We start from the raw sequence: 8,867 nt of genomic DNA, 5'->3' as shown, positions 1-8,867 counted from the left end.
GAATGGGAATGGGTGGGTAGGGTAGTGGGGGGGTGTATGGGGGACTTTTGGGATAGCATTGGAAATGTAATTGAGGAAAATACGTAATTTAAAAAAAAAAAAAGAACCCAGAACAACCAGCTCAGGGATGGAACCACTCATGGCGCTATCAATCACTAATCAGGAAAATGCCTCCTAAGCATGCTTACATTCTGATCTTATGAAGATAGTTCTCAGATGACTTCAGCTTGTGTCAAGTTGACAAAAAAAAACAGCCAACAGAATAAGGTAATTGAGACTCACTACTGTTTATTAGAATAAGGTATCTTCAGTATATATTTATGTAGTAGTCCACCCTTGTCTGCAACCTACATTGGGAGGGTTGTGACTGTACCTCCGTCTCTGTTTATAGGCACCAGAATTTAATCAGAGGGATGCTGACTTAATCACCCTCTGTGAGGCCAAACTCTAAACACTAAAGTTGTATCAAGTATCTACTCAGTAAGTATCGCTGTCATGACTCTGAAGATTGATTTCTGATATGAATGTTAGGGATAAGTATAATAATGACAGCAGTGGATTTTTCTGAATCTCTTTACTGTATTCCTGTTGTAAACCAATCACTGAAATATAGGAAAGAAATAATTTCATGTATGTGGCCTACTTATTGAAAACCAAACCCTGCTTACCTTTTAGAGTTAAGCTAGGAAACTCTTGTGAGAATTTCTGCAGGGGGCATTTGCTATATATTTGGTCCTCATTTTCTTTATTTTTATTCTTCCTTTCAAAGGCATTTATACCAGGCACATGTATTTTATAAATCATGGAACCAAGAGACACAGGGCAAATGACTCTATGTCATGGAGACATGTCTGGTTTTCATACTACCAACTATGGGTTAGAAAAGCAAATGTCTGAGGTCTTTAAGCTTGAATTTAGAGTTGAAAATCAGTCAGAGATAGAGGCTGTTTGTCATTTTTGTGTGTTGGTGAAAATCATCATGTTATGGTTTGGGTAAGCATCCCCAAAGCCCATGCATTAAAGGTTTTGTTCTTAGACTGCAATGCTATTGGAAGACTGTGGACCTTTAGGCATTAGGACCCAGGAGAAAGAAGGAAAATCACTGTGAGAATGCCCTTTGTGATAGTTAATATTCCATGTCAACTGGGCAGGATCTAGAATCATCTAGAAGACTGTTCCTTGGCCGTGCCTGTGAGGGATTATCTAGATTAGGTTAATTGAGATGGGAAGAGTTCTTTTACCTGTGGACGCTTCTATTCCATAGGCTGGAGTCCTAGACTAAATAGAATGGAGGAGGTTAGCGAAGCGTCAGCATGCATTATTCTGTGCTTCCTGATTATAAGCACAACATAGCTATCGTGGCTTCTGCTTGCATGACTTCCTGGCCATGACTGACTGCATTCGCAAACTGTGAGCCAGGTAGACCCTTCCATCCCTAGGTTGCCACTGTTGGGCCTTTTGTCACAGCAATACGGAAAGTGACTAATAGACTCTTGAAGGGGCTATTGGAACATGCTCCCCCACACACTTTCTTTGTTGACCAGATGTCACGGGAGAAGCAGCTTGCTCTTTGTGAAGTGCTCCTTGCCAAGTAACGCTGCCTTTCCATAGTGCCAAAGACCCTGAGCAACCATGCACCAAAACCCTCTAAAAATAACCCCTTTCTCCCCTAAAATTTGATTAACTCAGCGTTTGTCATAGAGCTGGAAAGTGACTAACGGTCTCTGACTCCAATCTCATCCCCAAATCTAAATTCAAGCTTACAGGTCTTAGTCACTTGTTTTTCTGGGAAAACAGTGAGATGGAATCCAGACACCTCTCCATTCGATATGCAGTCGTTTGTCCTGTGGCTGCTGGTTTCATGGAAGCCAGTGTGAGTATCAACTCTCCTTTGTTCTCCTACATATTCTACCAAGAAAAAGAGGCAGTTCCTAGGAAGAAACCTGCACAGAAACCTTGTTAATTAAGAAAGCACTACTTGGGTAAGGATATTAGTTTATTTAAAATTTTGTCATCAGTCTGTGCATGTGCTGTCTGTAGAAGCTTGTCCAAAAACAAGTAAAGAACACGAGGTAAAGAAAGCAATTATCCTTACTGAAGATGACATTTTTAGTGGGCCAGAAACAGCCTTTAAAAAAATAACTAAAAATAATTATAATAATTTATATCATCTTTATACTATAAAATCTCAGAGTAATAAATCATATTTCTTTAACACATATGAATGACAATCTATTAGTCAATGGAAAGATAATTATAATAAGTATTTGTTTTGACATTCGTACTCCTGCTTCACAGTGATGTCCGTAGCATGGCTCTCTCTCTTTTTATTTTTCTGCTGTGCCATTTAGATTAAAAATTTGAGCTACCATAGCAGCTAAGCTCTGAAACTCCACTGGCTTCCCACAGCAGTGGCTCCTTTTGTACTTAGGAGAAGGGGGATTATAGTGGGGACACCTCAGCCTCTATGGCTGCTTCAGGAGGGGAAGGGTGGAGATGCACTGGCTTATGGTGCTTTGACCTCAACTGGCCTGAGGCTTGTGTCTTCACACATCACAGGCCCCAGATGTCAAATGGCCTCAAATCATCAACAACAAGGTTGTGTAATTTATCTGGGCAGCATTGCCAGTATCTACCAATTGACTTTATAAACAGACAAATATTAATAATAAAAAAACCCCACAGACAACAGGCAACCCATGCAAATGACAAACACTAAATGGAGATGCCCACCTGTTCTCACAGATGGGTTAACCCCAATTCCAGTTAAGTTACACAACCACATCTCTCTCTGTCATCTAATCATAGTCAGGCTCTTTAAACAGACCTTCATTTAATCCTTAAGGCATCGAGACAGTTGTTTATACCCAAGAGGGAGTATGAGCAAGGATGCAGATGGTTCTTGTCATAAATATTATGTAGAGCCCCTCTCTTATAATAATATTTAATGTGTTGTAGGCTTGCTGGTTCCTATGTCTCTGGTAGAATCAGCTTTGTGGTGAGGCAGGGTGGTGTAGTGCAAAGATGACTAACTTTGTTCTCGGGTGGGTTTGCATCCCTATATTATATAGGAGGGAGATTCTGCTACTTCCATTCTCATCATCTGTGCTACACTAGTAACAACACCCATCTTTTAGGCTTGTGCCGTCACTCCCAGTTCATGCAGGCTTTTTAAAACCACAGATATGATGATATTTCTAAAATGCCTAGAGATATTAGGTATTCAGTAAATGTTATGGTTTCTTTTTTTTTCATACATTTCTCAGAAAAACACCAAATTCAAGAGATCTTGGGTTTTGAAATAAAAAATTCAAATTTGCTTGAAGGCAAGGAAATTTTATTAGACACACACACACACACAAATACGTAAGCAATGGGAAAACCCGCCTATGTCAGCAACAAAGAAGAAGCGTGGTCTGATGAAGAGCATCTGAACTGGAACCATCAGCTGGCTTTGGAATTGGGCTGATGAGATAGATACAGGCTTATCTGTGTTCCCTGGAGCTGGTGAGTATACATTCTGATGGACCATATGGTACTGCTTGGCTCTGTACCACCCCACGTCAGTGATTATCTACATTACCCAGGAAGAAGTAACGGGATGATACATCCTAATTTTGACAGCAATGAACTCTCCATATGAAAGCCCAGAGCTGTTGTCACCTGGGTAACCAGGGGACTCTGGGGAACGTGGGGGCTGAGTCTGGGAAGGCTGGCAAAGAAACCCCTTATCTATTTTACTTGCAAGCCATGTCCCAGGATCATTATCATGTCAGGATAAAAATCTGCTTTTCGTGAACAATGAAAATAATGTCGACATGCAAGCTCTCTGTTGGCATCTCAGAACCATGTTGAAAATGAGCATGCGGACTTGTAGACTCTGGCAGACTCTCAAATGCCAGACTTTCCTGATCTGAACACTTTGGAAGGCCGAGTTTAATAGAAATCTAATCTCACAAGTGGGTTTCTACTTTATCCTTCTTCTTGTGGGTACCTTGATTTGCTTTTTATTGTAAATTGAACAGTTGAGGGGTGGGAGAGAACACTTAGCGCTTAAGAGTGGAGGCTGCTCTTCCAGAAGACCTGAGTTCAATTCCTAGCACCCACATGGTGGGTTACAATTATAATTACTCTAGTTCCAGGGAATCTGTCACCTTCTCCTGGCTTCTCGGGAGCACTAGGTGTTCATGCAGTGCACATACACACATGCAGGTAAAACAGCCATACACAGAAGATAAAATAAAATGAAGTAAAGCAAGCTAAGATAAAATTAAACAATACAAACAATGTCACATAGCAGCTGGAATTCAGCATCTTCTAGTATAATACCCCCCCTCCCCAATTATCAAGAATGAATCTTAACTATTGAACAATTTGTTTCAGGATTATAAACTCCTCATGAATGGAAAGGTCCAAGATATGGCAGCAGAGAGAGCTGTCTCAGTGGAGTACAAACAGACTGGATATAAACTGGGTAGTATGAGTTCAGAGCAGGTAGAGATCCACAGTGAAGGAAACGTCTCAGAAAGTTCTGCACTCTCATTTAGGATGCAAACAACATAAATGTTCACTGAGAGATGAGCACACACAGAAAACATGGTCCATACACACCATGGAATCCTATTAAGCCCCAATGAAGAAGGAAATCCTGCCATTTAAAACACCATGGCTGAATTGGAGGCATTATGCTAAGTCAGATCATGCAAGCATAGAGAGACAAATATTGCATAGTAAATATATGGGATCTAAAAACGTTGCATTCCTAGAGGCAGGGAGTAGAACAGGGCAGAGAGGAGACACTGGGGAATGGTGGGCAAGTGTACAAAGTTTTAAGTTTTCAGGATGAACAAGTTCAGAGATCCAGTGTACTATATGGTGGCTTTGGCTATAGGCTTGAAATACAAAGAGAATGGTTCTTAAATGGTTTCAGTGTATATATGCAGGCTGTAATATACTGTATTGATGGGCAAGATTTTCCCATTGGTGCAATCATCATTGTGCATGACAGTTAAGGGAGTAACCGGTTGCTCTATGATGGATTTGAGGTGCGTTTCACAAGAGGGAATTCATGTCTGGTACTATAAACCTAGATAATAACCTACGGCTAGAGAGGTGATATGCCAGAGGAGTGACTGGGGTGGTGGTATTGTTTTGATAAACGATTGAGTTGTTAAATTGTTTTCCAAGTGTTTATTCTTATACTCAGAAGATTCGTGCAGCTTTCAGCATTGGTCAGAGAAGCTTGTTTTTGCAGGGGAAGTTGTTAATATAGAGACTTATAACTGTTTACATTGGTGAGAGCAAGCGACTGCGTGTTCAGCCTTAGACAAGACATTTCTATCAATGTCCATCTCTCTCTACAAAGGCTCAGGAAACATCAGAAAAGGCAGATGGGAAGAAGAGAGACAATGGATGTGGGGGAATTCTGTGAAGTATATTCTGGATATAGCATGGTTATTGTACAATGAGCTCAATAACAGCTATGGTTATCTGTACAAGACTTTCACAAGATTATGCCAGTTAAAAATTCCCACACAGATGGGAGAGGGTACCCTGAGTCCCTACTCCTAGCAGAGGAGCTATTTGTAATGCATGGCTTCCAATGAGTCATTTTTCTTTGAAGGGAATGGCCACAGGTGGGTCGCTCAAGTCCTAATGGATCCCCCACCCTCATCTTATGTATATGGACAGCACTAACTGGACTCAGTTAAAAGGGAGATATGGTAGAGTGCGGAAGGCAAAGGGAAAGTTGGAGAGTGGGGGATAGGCATGATTAAGATACAATGAATAACATTTGAAAAATGATACTGTTTATAGATATTCCAAACATTAAAATGACAGCTTTTATTAAAGACCTATCTTGAGCATGCTGGCCATATAAGAAACAACATTTTATGGGGCCATGTAGCTTTATGTTTGTTTTTCAAACTTGTCTCCCTAAAGCATCAAAGGGTGGTCTCGTTTGATTTTGTACCTCGGCATGTTGAGCCCTAGTTCTTTCTAGGCAATGTCTTAGGTCTGATGACATAGGAGGGAAAAGGCAGATCAGAGCTCTGTGCTCATGGAGACCATGTTCAGTATTCTATAAAGACAGTCTCTTTGGAACCTGCCATCACATAGAATGTTCACTGGATCTTGGCTTCTTTAATGTTATTGATCCATTACTCACCTACTCATTCTTTTCCTTCTTCTGTTCATTTCTTTGTTTGTTTGTTTATTTAGGACCTGGAATTCAGCCAGGACTTCTGGCTAAATACTTTGTACTCTATGGAGGAAAGAGGTTACAGAAGGAATGTATATGTACACACACACACACACACACACACACACACTTATTATTTCCTGAGACAGGTTCTTACTGTGCAGGCTGTGCTGGCTTCACATGTGTCTGGCTCCTGCCTCGCTGTCCTAGTGCTGGGATTTGGAGCTCCTGCCTTTATTCTTGGTTCTAGCTTGGAAATGCTGAACCTGGCCGTGATGAAAACTTGCTGACAATCACAAAACCAAAGTTCATTGTTCTGAGGGTCATTGCATTACGAAGAGTTTAAAATTTGGAAAATGGCTTTACAGAAAATCAAAATCGCAGTCCAAGTGGATACAAGTTATTGAAGATGACTTAACCAGAATATATTCGAGTTACTAAGCTCGGAGAGGGAACATGAGAGGCCTCCTTAGTTTCCAATGTTCCGATAGCCTTCTTTCCCAATGTGTTCCAAAGCACAATAAAGAGAAAAAGAACCCCACTGGCTAAGAAAAATATTGCCTTGCTGTGCTGTAATTCAAAGCAGGTTTCGAAGGTCTCCTTTTGAAAAGTTTTCGAGACTCAGGGCTCCAGGAATAACCACAGGTTCTGAGTGTGAATGGTCCTGCCAGGGCGAGGGCTGGGAACCCAGTGCCCTTTAACAAACACCATGTTCAAAGGCGCAGGCAATAACAACCAAACCAGATGATTCTCCTTGGCCCTCTTGTGGACCAGTGCCTATGCATTTTGAGTTTAAAGAGCTTTGTGCTAAATAACTTCACAAACAGAAACTGGAGAGTGGTGTAAGAAGTAGGACAGAAATTGATGTTCTTCCTTATGGCCTTGGCTTTTCAAACTTTGCTCAGTGTCTTGCCTTTGCTTCTCTGGATTTTTGACATGGGCCACCTCTGAATTTTCTTCTTACGTCCTCTTGCACAGCATTTTTGAAGGGGTTGGAGAGATGGCTCAGCAGTTAAGAGCACTTGCTGCTCTTGCAGAGGATGTAGGTTCAGTTCCCAGCACCCACATGATGGTGTACAACCATCTGTTACTCATGTTCCAGAGGGCTCAATACCCTTTTCTAGCCTCCATAGGCACCAGACTTGCCCACAGTGCACAGACATATTTGCAGGCAAACACTCATTCACGTAAAATAGAAATGTAAAGGATCTTTCTTACGCCACCACTGAGTTGTTGCTCTGGTTTGCTTTTTGTTTGTTTCTCACTCTGGCTCTTTCACTCACTCTGTTTCCCCTTCCTGATGTCTCATTCCCACCCCCCGTACTCCACTCTGTTGAAGTGGCTTTAAGTCAATGTTACTGATGATTCCCAGCCATCTAAGCTCAAAGCCGCTGTCCCTGACCAACCTTACTTAGTCCCTCTGTGTTGGACTGTGTGAAAGCCAATCTTTTCCCTCTGAACACCATGCCTCTGTGACACTACTCTTCATTGCTTGTGTCCATTCCTTTGATTTCTTTGTTTATTCTTTCTCCCCCATCCAGCTTCCAGCCCTGCACTTCTTTAAAGTTTCATACTTAGCTCCTCACTGTGCGTTCTAGGTGATCTTACGCATTACAAGATATCCACCATTGAGACAGCCACTTAGCACAACACTTTACATCCAAGAAATCCAAATATTAATTCAGAATTTTCCCTTCACCCCCTCTTTAACTCCTCAGACTCTATTACTTTAACCAGTTCTACTCTGAATTCTTCACCTTACCTTTGGTACGTTACACGGATATTTTTTTTTCCCTCTGTCAGTAGATGTGCTCACTTCAGTTCAATATGTTCATTCCTTGTAGGAAAGAAAGCTTGCTTCTGTCACCACCAGCTTTATCATCATGCTTTTCTGTGCCTGGATGGCTTATGGTGGTCTTATGCTTAGATGTTGTGTGAGTCCTGTGCTTGGATGGTGTGTGGTGGTCCCTGGCTTACAGTTAGAAAACACCCAACCCTCTACCAGGCGCATGGGCAGTTGGAAGTGCTCTTGTCTACCTCACTGGGAGAGGCTGGGGAATAATCAAGCCTGTATTTTCCACCTCATTTCCTTTGCCTAAATTCTCTGAACTAGGAGTGGATACCCTTCTGGTTCCCTTCCTTCTTCTTGCCTGTGATTAGAGCGACCCACTTTTCTCTGCTCCTCAGCAGGTCCGTTCCTTGATTAGTTGTGGGCGTTAGAGTTCATGTGTCCTTTCTACGTTCCCCTCAGTGTGTATTCCCTGGGGTGTGCACACTTCCTGACACCCTGCTGCAGTGAGTGCTACTATTCCCATCTAAAACACCGGATCATAAAATGCTTTAATGCAAAATGTCTTCTTCTGTTGTCTAGTGTGTAATTACTTGATGTTGTGTTTGAACCTGTTCAACTTCCCCAAACAGGCAATAGATTTTTCTCTTTTGTATTACACAGCAAGTGAGATTATGTTTGTTTCAATGCCCCCTGTGGACTCCGACCATAACATAGAATCTGGATCAAAACAAATGCTTATAGAAGATGCTGATGTAGTAAATAATATTCTCTTTTGTTTTCCTCGTGGCTGTTATCACTTCTTGTCTGAATCCTTGCTGTCATGGCTTCAGCATCCTTGCTGTTCAACTCATCTACCCAGAGCATATGCATCAG

Source organism: Mus caroli, chromosome 3, assembly GCF_900094665.2.
Source record: "Mus caroli chromosome 3, CAROLI_EIJ_v1.1, whole genome shotgun sequence".
Classification (NCBI taxonomy): Eukaryota; Metazoa; Chordata; class Mammalia; order Rodentia; family Muridae; genus Mus; species Mus caroli.
Note: the sequence above shows the minus strand (reverse complement) of the source record.